General features: G+C 40.5%; 1 protein-coding gene and 1 non-coding gene across 2 annotated transcripts in view; both read right to left on the bottom strand.

The window, feature by feature from the left end:
• The window catches only part of Phex (phosphate regulating endopeptidase X-linked), a 237,576-nt gene that overhangs the window by 119,998 nt on the left and 99,216 nt on the right, over nucleotides 1-18,362 (bottom strand).
• LOC120099492 (small nucleolar RNA SNORA17) lies at nucleotides 9,687-9,818 on the bottom strand. The gene has a single exon (XR_015647226.1). It is a non-coding gene; the product is annotated as a small nucleolar RNA SNORA17 (small nucleolar RNA).

Here is an 18,362-nt window from a genome sequence, read left to right as displayed (position 1 = left end):
TGGTGATCTACTGTGGTAGTTTGAATGAGATGATCCCCATAGGTTCATGTTTGAATACGTGGTCCCCATTGGTGGAACTTTCTGAGAAGACTGGAAAGTGAGACTTTCTTGGAGGAGGTGGGACATGGTGGGACAGTCTTAGAAGTTTCAAAAAGACTCCTGCCATTCCCGGTGTAGAAGGCAGTAACAGTACCTGCCTCCTCCTCTCTGCTTTCTACTTTCCTGTTTTCAGATCAAGATGATCTAGTATTTCTGCCAGCATACCTTTGCTCTGCCATCATGTGCTGTAACCCAATTAAATACTTTCTCTTATAAAACTTGCCTTTGTCATAGAAGTAGAAAGATAACTAATACACCTACCATGTAGCAGATAACATATTGAGAGTGTCCTTTCATCATTCAATCGAAGTCTTACCTATGATCCACAAGGCAGCATCATATCATTTTCATGTCACAGTTGCTAAGCCAACATGAATAAATGGGGAAAAACTCACCCAAATCACACAGAGACCAAAGCAACTTCTCAACTAAATTTATTTAGTCTTAATCTGACTGCAAAGTCCATGCTTTTTCTGATATCTACTATGCTTAAAGGGTAGAGAATAATTTTCTATTATATAAGTGTTATTATTACTGAATTATAATATATTAACTGAATAATATATAAGGCCCAGACAATCCTTGCATCAGTATCCATATTTAACACACCAAGCCAAATATTTTCAGCTATAAGACTAGCAAAACACATGAAAATAGAGTTTTAAGTAAACTTAGTAATTTCCTCATCTCTCTTCCCTAATAATCATGATATTAAACTTTTGATTTTGTCATGATTGCATTAATGTTATTAAAATTCTGATTAAGATTTGACCAAGAAACAAGTTCAAACCAAGAAATGCAATGGAGTAAGAGACAAGAGGTAAAAAGCAGAAAGGCATTCTATCTCCAGTTTGAGAAGATCAGAAAGGCTCTGTTGTGGTCAACGTAACACACCAAACTGAATTTGAGCAACAGAGAGAATGAACTTTAGCGAGTGGGCTTCAGGGAGAAAAGTCTCAATTTCTCTGTACAGGTCCACTGGCAAATACTGCCCTGTGAAATGGAATCTTTCTTGGATACCCTTTGCCCAAGTATCTCTAACCCTTAATTCCCTGTTTCAAAAGTGGAATTGTACCTTTCTTTTAGAATCCTAGCACTGTTATAAAGACAAATGCGTGTGAATTTCAGTTTAGAACCAACAAACCTCAAAACTCTACTGAAACCCAGGCCTGACTCATGGTGGGTTTAAAAGACAGGAACACCTAAGTATAACACCAAATACCTTAGGTCTTACAACTTATGATTGTAACATAGCTCTTCTGAGCTTTATGTTCTTAATTCCAGATACTGTCTCTCTAAACTTTGAAAAATGGTTCTCACTTTATCTGCTTGCATGAATACATTGTTAGCTGGGTGTGGTGACATGTACCTTTAATCCTAACACTGAGAAGACAGAGACAGATGGATCTCTGTGAACTCAAGGCCATCCTGGTCTACACAGTGAGTTTCATGACAGCAAGGGATATGTAGCAAAACTCCATTTCAAGACACACACACACACACAGATTGAGAGAGAGAGAGAGAGAGAGAGAGAGAGAGAGAGAGAGAGAGAGAGAGAGAGAGACAGAAACTATTTTAGTCCTGGACCCTAAAACCAGAAGGATCTTTTTATTATATGATGATCATGGGTCAAGATGTCTTCTTCTTTTCTCATCACAATTAGGTTTACTCTAATACTCCAACAGTTAATGTATATATTAACTGAGCAAAATAATAACTATAATTATTATGAAATTCATAAATTACCAGCTGCATTTTATTCTGTGCTACCATCCTAACCATATCTATGATATGACGTGGTTCAATGTGAATCACATGGCCCTGGGGACCTGGCCACTCTCCACTTCTCCAATAGCCATGCAACCAGCCCTCAGACTCCCCTACAGATCAAAGAATTGCATCTGGAGATCACCCCTGCCTCCACAGTTCAAACCCAGTGATTCATTCTGAGACACTTGTGTACTGCATTTTAAAACAAGTCTCCAGTTCTGCTTTGATTCATCTCTGCAAAAGCATTTGAGATTGAGAAATCAAAAAGGCACTTATACTAAAGGCAAAATAACAAGCTGCAGCCAAGGGACACACATGGGCTGTTTATAAACAGCAGCATAAATGTCATCATCAATTATTCATCATTCAATAAAACTACTGAGTAACCTCTTGCAAAATCACTTCATTCTTACATGAGATTCAGTCAACAAGGGAAGGAAGAGCCAGTTTTTGGATTAAATACTTGAGACAAGAAGGCCCAAGACCAAATTGGCAAGCCATGGCCTACAGGTCAAATTCAGGCTGCTGCCTAGTTCTGTAAATCAACTTTAATATGCATTCCACTTGTCTGCATATTACCTATAGCTGCTTTAGTACTGTCCAACAGATCTGAGTAACTGCCTCTGTACCGACATTGTTTGCAAAGCTCAAGATATTTTCGTATTGCTTTAGTCATTTTTACCGAATACTGTTGGCCTAAGTCAAAGGTGGAAATGGACTTGTAGAAGCTTTGCTGTTCCTCTTCAGGCTATGTGCAACCCACATTGTCCTTGCTTTCTATCGATCCAAGAGGAGAAACTCAAATCATCAACCAATAGTTAAGGAGGGCTTGGGAAGGGGCAAATAGAGACTTTCTCCTTTCTCGGATTTCCTTTCACCCTGTCAAGTTTTCTCGTTTTAAATGTACTATCTGCTAAGCTTATTTTGGATTGGGATCAGATTTTGGAAATGGCTCAGAATAACTCATAGGACCTCATTAAAACATGACTCACGTGATCTATTACAAATCAGTTTGCCAAACCTTAACTTTCATTTTCAAAAGCCTGGAAGAACAAACGAAATGGCTCCATAAACTTGGAAATTAGCTTTATAACCTAACATTGGAACTGAAAAAAGGATCTAGTCTGGGGCCCTAAAGGACATCACCTTACTGCTGTCCTTGGCTTTACTCTGCTCAGGACAGGTTCGTTGTGCTCATTAGCTCTAATCCTTACAAATCATTGTCTGGAGGCTCTCATTCACTTGCCCTATAACTGCCAGTGCTGGGAGCACAGGGCTACACCAAAAGCTGCAAGCTCACTCCTCTTCTTTCTAGTTAAGCAAGAACACAGTGTAACATGACCTTTTTCCTATACTGACAGGCTTTGTGTATAAAATAGAGGTGCCAGTCAGTGATGGGTATACTGAAATTTAGCTTTATTTCCTAAGGACCTAAAATGGAAATTTGGATAAATAAGTGATCTACTAAAATGAGGTCAGCCACTAAGGACTATTCTAGGTGTGGATCCTAAAACCAGAAGGATATTTTTATTGTATGATCCTCATGGGTCTGGAGGATGCCTCTTTCCTCATCATAATTCAGCAATAACTAGATTTAATCCAATACTCTGACAGTTAATGTATACATTGGCTGAGATAATAATAATAATAATAATAATAATAATAATAATAATAATAAATTCATTTGATGGTGAAAATATGACAGACAAACAAGAACTTAAGAAAGAAATTCCAGGTAAAATGAGCCAAACACAGAAAGACAAGTATTCTATAATCCTCCTTACATAAAGACTCTAAAAAATTGATCTCCTATAAACACAGAAGAGAAAGATTGCTGCTAAAAGCTGAGGAGGCGGGAAACATTTACATCAGAGGATTCAAAGGGTCCATTAGGCTAGAGGAGTAGAAGGTATGGTGATGGCAGTCACAGATATTTCAAAATTGCTAAGAGAATAGATTTGGGATGAAAGTAAATATAGAAGATGGGTGAAAGAGAATAAAGGGGAATAGTTGAGTATGAGTGATCTGATTGGGGAAATAAGAAATGGAGGGCTCCTTTGGAGAGGGATGGGGATGGTAAATACAGAAAAGGATGGTAAAAGAACAATAAGGACATCTTAAAAAGTCATAAGGAGTCATACTATTTACTATTTATCTTTTCCAAAAACATAATACATATGTATATAAATACAGATATAGCTTAAATTAATTTTTCTAGTTTGGGCTGACAAATCTTCCTCCGAGAGCCAAAGACCACCTTAAAAAAAATACCAGACATGAGAATCCCTCTTTAGAGTCGTTGGTCAGAGTTGTCCAAGCGACTCCCAAAACATACATCATATTTTTACTGTCCCTGGTTGCCTCCTAAAGGTGGAAAGTAAATCCCTATTTCTAAATACACCATGCACTTCAGAATCAGGGATCAGAGATGCCAGAGAGGGAACTGACCGAAATGCCTCATCCCTGGGAACTAGATTTCATGGTACCAGATGGCAGCATGGAAGCTCCAAAGGGTGAAGGTAATCTATAGTCCTACCAGCAATGATACCTATGAGGCATAACAAGGACTGGCATGGCAAGAGAGCCTTTAGGGTACAGTAGTGGAATGCCTATCTTGGAGGTAACCAACATCTTCCAATTGGGAAACAAGAGGGAAACCATACCTGCTACTGGAAACCTAGCCAACTACCCACGGCTATTGAAAGCATGGTCATTGGAGGAGAAACCATAACTGCCACGTTAAAAAACAGTATGATACCTAACAACAATGCAAACATTTGTCCTTATACCACAAATAAGTGTAGTTCCCATCCCTCATCAAGGAAACCTCTCTTTGCAATAGATGGAAACCATTACAAAAAAGCAAGCAATTAAAATGCAGAGCTGTAGATCACAGTCCCAATGAATACATCTAAAAAATATTCCCTGTACGTGAAGCTTAGGGAATATTGTGGGAGAGAGGACAGAAAGATTGTAAAGGTCTGAGGGTCAGAGAATTTGTCATGAGAATGTGTCTCCTAGTAATGCCAGAAGCTACACACATAATGTCTCACCATCAGAACTGCCTAAATCTGAGCTGAACAGGGACAACAGCAATAGATATGGCAAGGTGATCAGGGCAAAGTCCATGAGACTTCGACCCTAAACAAGGAACCACGTGCAACTGAAGAATGCTGAAAGCAGGAGAAATAGTCTTCTCCTGGGAAAAGCATACCAATTGATTATTCAATATCAAATGGACAATCCTAAAAATATGCATACAAGCAACATACTTTAAAGTGAGTTAGAAATATATATATATATATATATATATATATACATACATACATACATACATACATACATACATTCATGTAACAGCAGCGAATGAAAAAATAGGCCAGGAATTTGCAAAAAGCAAGGGAAGATATGTGGGAGGGCTTAGAGGGCAGAAAGAGAAGGGAAATAGTCTAATTAAATTATAATATCATAAAATAGAGGAAACCTGGAAAGGGAATAACAATTGAAATGTAAATAAGAAATACCCAAGTTAATAAAGATGGAGAAAATAAAAGAAAGCAGGCTGAGTAAGCAGGCCATGATGAGAAAGCCAGTAAGCAGCACCACTCCATGGAGTCTGCATAGGCTCCTGCAGCTAGGTTTGTGCCTTGTTTGAGTTCCTGTCCTGACTGTCTTCGTGATAAACTGTAATATGAAAGTGTGAGCCAATTAAACCCTTTCTTCCCCCCAACAATTATAATATCATAAAATATATTATATATGTAATATATTATATATATGCTAATTATTATAGTTAATATGTTATATATAATAAAAGAAAGTATGATTATAAAAAGAATAGATTATTTAATGTTCTTAACTGAAAAACGTAACATGGTAGAATGCCATATATATTAAGTGGGCCGATTCTTTATATCATGTATATATAAATCAAAATCAGTTATATCCCATATATGTAATTATTTTCAATTAAAAATAATTACAACCTTTAAATTTTTTCAACGTTTATTATTTTATTTACATTCCCATTGTTGCCCCCCTCTCAGGCCCCCCACCCACCCAGGGAGCTCCCAGAGACTGAGCCATCAACCAGGGGCATACACAGGCCAGTCCGAGGCCCCTGGAACAAAACATTTAAAATTTTTAATGATATTCACTGAGCAGTTGCCAAAGGGAGATGGTAAACTTAGTTCATAATTCTCTAAAACAGTTAAGAAAAAACTAAATATAAAGAAGAGATGGAAAGAACGCAAAAATGTAAGTTAGTCTTTCCAATGAGAGTACCAACACCTTCTGTCCTTTCTGTGTGATCCTGCTCCTCTTCACACCAAGAGATTCAATCTTTTTCAGCTTGTTTTGATTAAGAGGTAGCCCTGTAGTTGACTTTAACCAAGAGAAGGTATCATAAGAAATATTTAGGGACTTCTGAGCTCAGACTTTAAGAGGACTCACAGCATGTCCGCCCTCCTTTTTGCTCCCCTAACTACCCTGTGGAGAAAGACATAATGAACAAAGAGATGTACGTGAAGTTGCCCCAATGGACTTTCATCCACAATTGTCATCTGACTTCACCTACATGAGAGACTCATGATAAGACCAATAGAAGAGCCTCCCCGCTGATCCCAGCTAACAAACAGATTGGAGAGAAGTAATACAATACAGTTGACATGGTTTGTAAGGAAACAAACAATAGCCAAGAGATAGACAACTGTAGTAGCTGAGTTGTTCCACATTAAGGGTTCATCTATTCCTTTTCATCATTGACTAACCCATAACCAAAACACCAACTCGCTAAAATAAGGAATTAATTCTTCCATAAACACACACTTCTTATAAAAAGGAATATCATCCATTTGAAACATTAAGAATGACGATATTTGGGCTGGAGAGATGGCTCAGTGGTTAAGAGCACTGAGTGCTCCTCCAGAGGTCCTGAGTTCAATTCCCAGCAACCACATGGTGGCTCACAACCATCTTGTAACAGGATCCGATACCCTCTTCTGGTGTGTCAACAGTGAACATATATACAATAAATAAATAAATAGATAAATAAATAAATAATATCTATAAATACATAAATAAATAAATCCAAAATGGAATGATAATATTTAAAGTCAACACAAAATCTATTTTGGCAAAGTTGTCAGTGCTCTTGTCCGAATAGTTTGATTACATTGTTCCTTCCTAGCATGGCTTTTTGGGACCTTTCCAACTCTAAATCTTGACTTCTGGCCTAAGTCCCTTCATTCATTCTTCTTTTGCTATCAGGCTGCTTCTCCCTTTCATATGTGAGTTTCTGTCAGAAATGGATTTGCTGTCACACTCTCAGTCTGCCGTTAGCCAGATATGCTGGAATCTAGAAAATGACAACTCAGAAGACAGGTTAAATAAAATTTCTCTCTCTTCACCCATTTTCCACTATCTGCTTGCCTGGCCCTTGGGTTATTAATGGAACTGACATTCCTGTACAACTGACTGAGCAGGACCAGCAGCTAGATAACAAGGGAGCAGCCGACAGCAGCAGCCTTAGAGATAGCAGATAAACAGATGCATCGTGGGCTATTAGTTTCATCCTGGGCTAAAGGGAAGGAATGCCACAAAATCTAAACTCAAAACATTTCTAACGACTTTTTTCCCATGAAATTAAAACTCAAAACATCAAATCTGATTCTATTAGTAAGCCCAACCAAATTCAACATGTATTTTTAAATTGTCACTTAGTCAACTTGAATCTGGACCAATAGAAAAAAAAAAACTTTTAAGTCATCAAGCTCCCCTGCCCATATGACTAAGAAAAGTAATAAAATTCTACAAAATTATGAAAAAGCAGCCCTCTGCTTTAACCTCTAAAATGATACCTAAGGCAATTGTAGCATATCTCAACCCTTTCAAAGTCCTATAACCAACCAGTTCCTCAATCCAAAATAATCTCCAATATACACTAAAACCTAAATGCTTTTTACAGTACACATTTAAACCAGTGGTGCTTGCTTATCTGGTGTGGTTAAAATTTTAAGTACTTACTAGTCCATGTTTCATTTTTTTTTAAGATCTCAACTTTTTATTGGTTCTTTGTGAATTTCACGCCATGCACCCAATCCCTTTCATCCCCTCTCCCCTTGTACTAGCCTTCCACTTTTACAACCTCCCCCTTAACAGAGAAAAAAATTATCATTGCGTAAACAGTATTGTGGTACAGTGTGCCCACAGTACAACCTTTTTCCACACTTCTTTGCTTGCAAATGTTTATTGCAAAAACTATACCACCAGATCATGGGCATAGCTGGCTAACAGCAGAATGAGAGTGTGACAGCAAATCCATTTCTGACAGAAACTCACATATGAAAGGGAAAAGCAGCCTGATAGCAAAAGAAGAATGAATGAAGGGACTTAGGCCAGAAGTCAAGATTTAGACTTTGGAATGAAGCCTCTTCTACTCTATCAATACTGGAACCTCACTGCAACTCCTCTTAGATATCCTGTTGGTACCCTGAGTCATGAAGATTCTGTAGTACTGAGTCTGTAGGACCCACTCCTTCATGGACTCCAGTAGTTTATAGATGGCGTAGATGTTGGGGTGGACTAATTCAAAGCCCTGGTCTGGGCCTGAAGGACCAGAGACGGTCAAGGATGCTAGCTATCACACTTTCATGCCCTTGGGGCTGGCTCACCAGCAATACCTGCTACCAGTGTCAGCTCTACCCTGCTACCCAGGTAAGGTGCAGGGCCCACTCTGCCAAGTGTTACAGCAGATGAAGGACATAGCCAGTCTCCCACTCTCATGACCCCAGGGCCAGCTCTCCTGCTTGCCATAGATGGCTAAAGACAAGAGAGAGGAGGAGGGTGTCTCCCTCATTTGTGCCACAGCCCAGCAGACAAAAGGCAAGGCTGGCTGTCCCACACTCATAGCCAGCTTACCAGCAACACCCACATCCAGAGCCAGTTCTATTGTGATGTCCAGGCGAGGCATAGGGCATGCTCTCTCATATGCTGCAGCAAGTGAGGAACAGGGACAGCTCTCCTTTTCCCATGCCCCCAAAGCCAGCTATCCCATGATGGCCAGGTGAGGAGTGGAGCCAGTTCTGCACAGCCTTTACACATCAGCATGTCCCTGAGTAGTACCCCAGATCAGGGGCATCTGACTGACTTTTTATGGTAATAGACCCCTGCTGTTGCAGGACGACAGACCCAGATCTAGCCCCCATGTCAGCACATGCTAGGACCCCACCATGGTCCCAGCTGGCATCACCACCTACTCACATCAGGCTGTTCCTTACTACCAGTGAGTCTCCAGTTCTGCCTCTCTTCATTGTGCCCACATCCTTCAGTTTCTGTTTCTCTTTCATTTCTCCACCACTTACTTGATCCTTAGTTGGTTTCTGCTGTCTCTGAGTGTCTACGATCATGTCAGGAGTGGTTTCATAACTGCTATGCCCTGCTCCTGCATTGTGGCTTGGGGAAGGGGCAATCTAGAATATGCTCTGCTCCACTCCACCTCTAGGGCCTATGTGATAGCAGACTGGTGGTTGTCTGAGGTTAGTCCCCTGCCAAGGCCCCATGGCATCAGTCTGGGGGTCATCTCAGGCTACCTCCTCACTCTGCCTCCCCAAGTGTCCCCATGCAAGGGTTGTCTGTCATGGGTTCACAACCCACCTGGGGCCCTCAGTCCCAGGTGGGGTTCTTCTAGCCTCTGTCTTGCTCCCAGTTCTACTAGCCATCCATACCTGCACAGTGCCAGACTAATGGTCACAGGCCAGCTCCCTGTCCAAACCTCCAGTACCAGACTGGTGATCATCTCAGGTTCCCCTTTTTCAGGGAATGTTGAGCTACTAATCATTCAGATGTGCATAGGTCAGAACACTGAGAATACTCATAGCCTCTCTTCTCTCTGTCACCTATTGACACACATGTGATGCAGCAGCCACATCTGCAATGATTCTAGGGGTGGGTTATGTTTCATCTTTTAATAGTATCTTTGCTCCACATATTTCAACACTGCAAATTACTATCATGTTGTTGTTGTTGTCGTTGTTGTTGTTGTTATTGTTGTTGTTGTTTCCTATGCTAGTGATCCAAAGTGTTATACAGTCTGGGCAGGTACTCTACTGCTGAGACATAGCCTAAGGTTGACACTAGGATTCTTTTTTTTTTAAATATATGACATGATCAAACACTAGTTAACTTATTTATATTTTTGTGTGCCTGTGTTTTGTAGGAGTAGCATATATGTACACAGGAGAGGGTTCAAGCATATACACATGTAAGTGTATACGTCCATTTGTACACATGTGGGGCCAGGAGAAGATTTGAGAGTCTTCCTCTATTGCTTTCTGCAATATTGCCTTGACAGGGTCTTTCATTAAACCAGAAGCTCACTGTTGCAACTAGTGAACTACCTGTTTCTGTCTGACTCCATCCCACAATGCTGGAGTTACAGGCATATGCAAACATATGCAAACATGCCTATAGCCATACAGCTTTTATATGGGTGCTTCAGATCTGAATTCAGGTCCTCATGCTTTCACAAGAAGTTCTGTTGGTACTTTCTCAGCCCCTAATATTCATCTTTAAAAGATACATCCATTCTTATTTCTGAGTATTGTGTTTATGAATACTTGCATGCCTGGCACTGAAGAAGAATGTCAGAACAAGGTAGTAGAACTCCTGGAACAAGAGTTACAGACAGCTGTAAGCCTCCATGTGAGTGCTGGGAACTGAATCTGACTCTTCTGAAAAAGTAACGAATGCTCTTAATCTCTAAACTACTGCTTCAGTCCCCTTTATTTATATTCTTAATCATCAGTATTAAGAATGTGACATTACAAAAAGAAGGAAAATTCAACAATATGTGAGTTTTCAAAATCCATTAACTATGTGTGCCCATTGATATGAGAGCACTTTTTAAACAAAAAGATAATTCAAATCACTTATCAAACTGTTTTTGCAATTTCGCTAATTAGTGGAATTCTGAATTTCCAGTTAGAATGGAACTTTTACTACCACCCCCACCACGCAGAAGTCAACATATTGCTCATTGCAAAAGAATTGATTGAGACACTAATTTAATAGAAATTTAATATTAACAAGGATATCTTGTCACGCCAGGAAGGAAAGATGCAGTCTAAAATATTTGGGGTCATAACAAAATTCCCTAAAGGAACAGTCACAAGTTGGCTCAATGTGAACTTCAAAAAGAATTGTAATAAATTTAAGCATACCAAATACATTTTAAAATTCCTGAGTTTATAACGATGCTAGGGGGGTAAATGCTTTTATACCTCTGGAGCTTTCCAGGGCACAACTTGTAAAAATTAATCACGGGAAAGACAGACCTTCATGCAGATTTTCTGTATGTCAGGCTAATCAAGTGATTAACAAAGGGGAAAAAACCTTTTTAGAGAAAGATTCTAGCTAATAAATTCAGAGTGATAGAGTTTAAAAATCACCAGTTGCAAACCTTAACATAATCACATATCTAATAATGTTATTAATACCCACTAAAATGCCTACCCATGATTTTCAATAGCACTTGTCTATTTGTTGCTCTTGATAACTTTAGAAAATGGTAAGATCTTGAGCTGGGGGATGGTTCTGTTGGTTACATGTTTGCAAGCATGGGGACCTGAGTTTGGATCCTCAGAACACAAGTAAAAGCCAGGAGGGGTTATATATGCCTGTAATCCAAGCACTAGGATGGATAAAGACAGACAGGTACTTAGCCAGACAGTCTACCCAATTTTTACATTCCAGGTTCAATAGAGTACAGTGTTTAAAAGAAATAAGGCAATTCGATATTGAGGAAAGTACCCAACAGTAACCTCTGACTGCCATATGCAAAGACTAGGCAGATAGATAGATAGATAGATAGATAGATAGATAGATAGATAGATAGATAGATAGATAGATAGATAGATAGATAGATAGATGGATAGATAGATGGATAGATAGATGGATAGATGGATGGATGGGTGATTGGGTGGGTGGACAGATGGACAGACGGAGGGACAGACAGACAGACAGACATCACAAAGTATTGTTTTCAGTACTGGTGATAGAACCCAAGGCCTCAAGCAAGCTAGGCAAGCATTGTACTGCTAATCTATATTCCTAATCCTTGTTTACTTTGAGACAAAGTCTTACTATATATCCTAGACTGGCCTTGGCCCTGCCATACTCCTAAGCAGTTACAATTACACACATAAGCTAGCAGTCCTGGCTAAAAGCCTTTTTTACGTCACTAGATAAACCTGGAAGGGAGTGCCTAAAAGTATGAGTAAATGGGTTGATTACAATTACCTTTTGTGATCATACCCATTGTAACCCAGAACACCAATATAACCAAAAATGCATATTTATCATTTTTGCTAAATAATCAAGAATAGATAAATGGAACTTATAGTTGATACACTGAGTGATATACTTGAGATTTTTAAAGATCGAATTCTAAAGGACTAATTCTGGGAGCTAGGACTTGCTGTGCATGCCTGTGATCCCAGCACACTAGTGGTAGAAGAATGATCAAGAATTCAACGATGGCCTTGCTAGATAGCAAGTTCAAGTCTAGCATGCTCCACAGATGAAAAAATAAAAGTTCTAGGGTTAAAACAATATACAAAACATGTTCATTACCACACAATTGGAAGTACTCTACTACAATCCACTACAGAAACATTTTTAAGTCACATATACAGATACCAGGGGAATACATTGATTTCTATATGAAACTATTTGGTAAAGATTGTATTATATTAGTAAAAATACAACGTAAATATTAGAAGAAAATAAATGAATCAAATTTACATATACAACCTTGTTCAAGAACGTCTTTTAAAGCCTACATATAGGTGATAAATCAAAGTAATATATCAAGAAGGTCGCAGTGGTCATGCTTGGGTAATGACAAAGCATTGATTTTTCTTCATTATCCTGTACTTCACTTTCAGTATTTTCTTTAATAAGAATAAATTTTCATAGCAAACATGATGAACATGCATATTTGGAAATTATTTTAAAAGCTAGATCAAGGAACAAAACAACTAAATAGATTTTATTAAGAATAAAAATGTGAGATTCCATGAGAAGGGACTTTCTTTAATGCTAAGTATAGGAGCAGCAGAGCTTAACGGCAGTTCCTGTGAGATTAGTTTTCTAAGACCAAGAAATTAACTGACTGTAAATTTGCTATAAGCCAACACTGACGTGCATGGCTGAAAGAAAAAGGTAGCCATAATATCAACTTCAGCTTCCTTAATATAATTTATATGCAGAGCAGATGTGGCAATAATATCCCCATTGTGGTGGATGAGTTGGAGTCTATATAGAATTACTGTGTTCAGCCTTGAACTTGAGCTTTTAAGAAAACTGTTGAAAACTGGAGCATATCCAGCAACATGAGGCATCAGGAACATAGTGTAGAGCACTGGTTTGCACACTCTTGCTGCATTAGAATCACCTGGAGGGCTGACTGCACTGTAGAGTCCTGCGTCCCTTCCCAGAGTTCCATTTCATAGATCTAATTGGGATTATGAATCTGCCTTTCTAGAAAGTACCAATGCTACTGGTTTGAAGACCACACTTAGAGATGCACTTCTATTAGGATAAAGGGGGACTATAAAGCCAAATTTTCAGAAATGGAGGTCCAACTTCTCCAGCAACCAGCTCAATGACCATGGGCAAGCATAGCATGCTTGGCATCTCTTGACTTTACATTCTTAAGCTGTATAAAGAAATGACTGTACCCCAATGTGGTAGTTATAAAACCTTTTAAACCTACAGTTTGTCATATAATAATGTCAATTTTATGTGAGAAAAACAAAATTCGTCTCATCTACATAAAAATATGTTGCTGAATCTTTAGAAATTAGGAAGACTTCTGTATGGAAAACTCCATCTGCATAGATCCAAAACAACAATGTGGAATCAAGGGCCAGAAAGGAATAATATGGAGCCTTCAGATCTCTAGAACATTCAACAGATAGTCATAGTCCTAGGAGGGTTGTGAGTGCCCCAAGAGGTACTTAACCATGAGAGATGATAGAAAGAGGAGCCTATGGAGTGTGAAAAGAAAACTCCATAAACTTCATCTAGTTCTATTAATTCAGCCTTAGTGGAAGGAAGCCGCCACCTGTGATCACCCAGCATCCCATCAGCATTAGCTTCATCTGAGGCCTCACCAGAGATGCTGATTCCGAGCAACACCTTAGATCCACTGAAACAAATTACAGTTTGTTCCAATGAGCACTCCTGGTGGTACTGACTCACACTAAAATATGAGAGATTAAGTGACTTAGGTGGGTTCAACCTTTGATGTAACATTGTTTTCTATGATATTCAACTGAGAACCACAAAACTGCATTACAATCTACGACCCTACCTCCTTCCTCTTCTTCTCTCTTCTTCTTTCTCCTCCTCCTCCTCTTCCTCTTCCTCTTCCTTCTTCTTCTCTTATAATGTTTTAAGTACATTTAAATTGTTTGTTGCCTTACATTCATAGCTACCCTGGGACACAGGTTGGCTATGCCTAAAAGCACCTCCAAACAGCATTTCCATGCGGCTCAGAATTATAACCACTCCCACAAGCTATCATACAGAATATATCAAACTTCTACTTACACAACATGTACACACATATATTACATACATATGTATGCACATGCATACATATCACACAACGATAATTGTGGAGGGAACTAGAAAGATGACTCAGCCATTAAGAGTGCTTGTTGCCTTGCAGAGGACCTGAGCTCAGTTTCCAGCAGTTCCAGAAGATGTGGTGCTCTCTTCTGACCTCTGAGGGTACCAGGTAAGCTCGTGATACACATGCATTCATGTAGGCAAACAGCCATACACATAAAACAAAATTGTTTACTTTTGACTTTCATTTTTTGTTTTTCTTTTTTGAGAGAGAGGGAGAAAGAAAACGTAAATTTGATAGATATGGAGGTGAAAATGAGTTGGAAGAGGTTGGAAATGTGAAAGAATATGTCAGAATATATTGTCTGAAAAATGTGATAAAAATATACAAACCTTTAAAAAAAACAGAGGTTAGTTCAAAATCAGAACATCTACAACACAGAGTAAAACAACCACCTCCTTTAGAATCTTTAGAATACCAACATCTTCAATCTCTGTAACTAAACTCTGAGGTGGGCACTGCTCTCACACTTTAAAAGAGGAGATGGAAAAAAAATGAAGCAATCTCCAAAAGGTCATGTAGCTCCAAGGAGGTAAAAAACAGCTTACAGTACACTCAGCCATCCATACATCTCACCCCCATACTGTCCTTCCTATGGGCAGCAGTGAAGTAAAGAGATATAAGGAAGACAAGCATCACCTTCACCTGTGTATCAGTGAGACAAAAACTGGAAGATATCTAAACGGGTGGAGATACAATGGCTGCAAGCTCATCACGGTGAGTACTAGAAGCCAGAGAAGAGCAGGAAGCCAGAACAAGGTCACAGATTGCTAGCTCTTTGTCCCTGATGAGTACTCAAAGTAGATGCAGGAAGCAGAATGACTGCATTCTTCAACATTCTGCAAATACACTGAAACCTATAACAAATCCCAGCATGAGGAGCACTGCCGGGAGCACTTGTTCCAAGTAACATATGATGAGGAGCTCAGAAGAAGCCTCGCCCCAAGAGCTAACAAGGTCATGACAGAGGAAGGGAGGAAGGGGCAGGATTAGCTCACTGATGGCCAGGCTGTTTCAGCTCCTTAAAGCTTCCCTTCCTAGGCCCCCAGGACCACTTTATGACTCACTATTAAATATCCTTGCCCTACCAGCACAGCATCCATAATACTCCTGTGTCACTCTCGGTATGTGAAAGCACATGCAGAAGCGGGACTGCAGCTGATCATCCCCTTCCAAAGTCTGCAGCTCCCAGTCCGCTTCCTGGCACATTCTTGGTGTGTTACAAATGCTTGTGGAATTGAGTTTGCCGAGAGAATGCTGGTATCCGATTCAATGAAATGAACTATTATCTTAAAGGCAAGGAAGTATGAGAAGAGGACCTAACCCAGAGTTGTATCCTCATTAGTGATCTCCTTAGGGACGGAGATGGAGACTAGGAGTAAAGCACACTGTGTTTGAAGGGGGGCGGGAGTCAAAGAAACACCAGAAGAGGTCTATAAAAGTAAGAGGGGAAAGGAAGGCAGGCAGCAAAGGGCACTGTTGCCAGGAAGCTCAAGCCCTCAGGGGAGGTCTCCAGGAATGTTTATAGAACATGAGAGAGGCAGGAGGAAGAAGGGCAGGTACCGGCCACCTTCCATCCATCTTTGGCTAATGGCCAGTGAGAAAGGATGGCACGGTGAGTCTTCTGAATGCTGTGCCACTAGCAGTAGACTCCAGAGGGACAAGAGTGCTTGGGCAGAATGAAAGGGGTTAGGCAGTTAGAAATCAGGCAGGGATGCAGCGAAGTAGTAAGGACTCACCCCACCCCTAGTCTTGAGGCAGGTGTGGGGAAATGTGCCTGGTTAACAAGCTCCTAAGTGCTTCAGATCTAAAAGCACACCCTCAGAAACATAGGCTCAGAGGGTGCTAATCAGGGTCCTAACTGGTCAGTACAGACTGTACGCTTTGCAAACTGCAGTGCCTGGGAGTTTAGTGACAAAGGCAAAGAGGTGAGGTGCACTCTACTTTGCTTTCTGCAATGGAAATCTTCCTACCTCGCTCAAAGCCTGTGCGTGGGAGTCTGGGAGTCGTATGCCTGAGGAGTTGGAAACATGCAGCCAACTTCTCTGTACCTGCTGTGGCCAAGGCCACAGCTACTCCCTCACACCACCCTCAGGACACTGCCTCCCCAGGTGTCTGCGTCTGCTATTTCTTTTCTCTGGGCATGGGCTGACAGGCTTCAACCCCAGGTGCAAAGTGCACAAGGAAACAGATCAGAGGTGGTGCAGCACTGAGCTCCGTGATGGATTCAGCTGGGGAACAAGCATGAGCCGCTCTAAAGAAGCTGCTCTTCTCATCTGCCTCAGAACTGGCCAGGGAGGCCAAAGGCGCCCGAGTCCCTTCCACAGTGACCTTGGGGGACTCCTCTGTTCTGGACACTGTAAATCCTCCAGGAGACACCCCAAATCACTCAATTACCACTATATGCCTATTCAAAGGCTCTATTAACCAGAAAAACAGCAGGGACACTTGTTCTTTGCTGAAAGAAAAAAGAGGCAATGAATTTGAAAGTAACAAAGACTATACTGGGAGGGTTTGGAGGGAGGAAAAGGGAGGGAGAAATGATGTAATTATATTATAACCTCAAAAAATAATTTTTAAGGAGCACATGCTTGCAGGAAATGTAGAATCTTAAATAAAAATGGGTGCTTATTTCCCAATATTAAATTCCCACTTGAAATAAACACAGTGAGTTTCAAAACACAAAAGTACCAATGACCTCTCTCCAGGGAGGAGCAGGAAAAGGCAGGGAGACCAAGATAACAAATTTACCCTTCAGGGAAGCAGAGACGTCCTCATTTATCTTTTACAGTGATCACCACTAGCAAAGAGGACAACAAAGCCCATTCACACACTTCTGTTTTGAGACAGGGTCACTGCCACAAAAATCAAGAGGCAAGGCCCTCGGACCACTGTGAGTATCTGAGTCTCCACATCACTCAGTTTGGTAGTTTTGGTCACAAAGGAAAGCTGAGGTCAACACATCTTAGGTGGCGCTTTAATTAGCTGTAGTCCGGAGCTTCATGGTGAGAGAAAGAAAAGCTTTAAGCCCCTCACAAATCAGAACATTTTTTTTCCGGCTTTCCCAATGGGTAGCCAAGTGACTCAGCGTCAGCCCAGTGTGGGCACTATTATTGATGAGAAATCTTCCGCCTGGGTGATATACTGCATACAGCACATGCCCAAAACACAGTGCCAAGTCATACCAGGAAGACAAGGCGAATTATTCACCTCCACTTCAAATGCAGGCAAATCCTCTCTTAATGCAGCTGCTATTCCATATCAGAAAGACAAAGCAGGGAGATAGAGATTTCCATCTAAGACTCAAGGAATTATTAGGCAGAGTCTCTTCTTTCTTGTTGACTATTAAAAAGGCAATCAAATTGAGGAAAGCAGAAGGAAAAGGAGTGGGGGGGGGTGTTTCTTTTTTTCTTTCAAAAACCGTCCCAGAGTGAAAAGCAGCACAAAAGGCTGAAGCCTCTCTCTCTCTCTCTCTCTCTCTCTCTCTCTCTCTCTCTCTCTCTCTCTCTCTCTCTCTCCCTCTCCCCTCTCCCCTCTCCCCTCTCCCCTCTCCCCTCTCCCCTCTCCCCTCTCCCCTCTCCCCTCTCCCCTCTCCCCTCTCCCCTCTCCCCTCCTCTCTCTCTCTCTCTCTCTCTCTTTCTCTCTCTCTCTCTCTCTCTCTCTCTCTCTCTCTCTCTCTCTCTCTCTCTCTCTCTCTCTCTCTCTCTCTCTCTCTCTCTCCTCTTTGTTAGTACTGTGAGCTCCACCTAGAGGTCATTTCTAGAATCGCAAGTTAATTCAAGTTAGGAAAAGAATAATC

Source organism: Rattus norvegicus, chromosome X (assembly GCF_021556685.1).
Source record: "Rattus norvegicus strain SHRSP/BbbUtx chromosome X, alternate assembly SHRSP_T2T, whole genome shotgun sequence".
Lineage (NCBI taxonomy): Eukaryota > Metazoa > Chordata > Mammalia > Rodentia > Muridae > Rattus > Rattus norvegicus.
The sequence above is the reverse complement of the archived record's forward strand: the minus strand, read 5'-3'. Positions and strand labels throughout refer to the sequence as shown.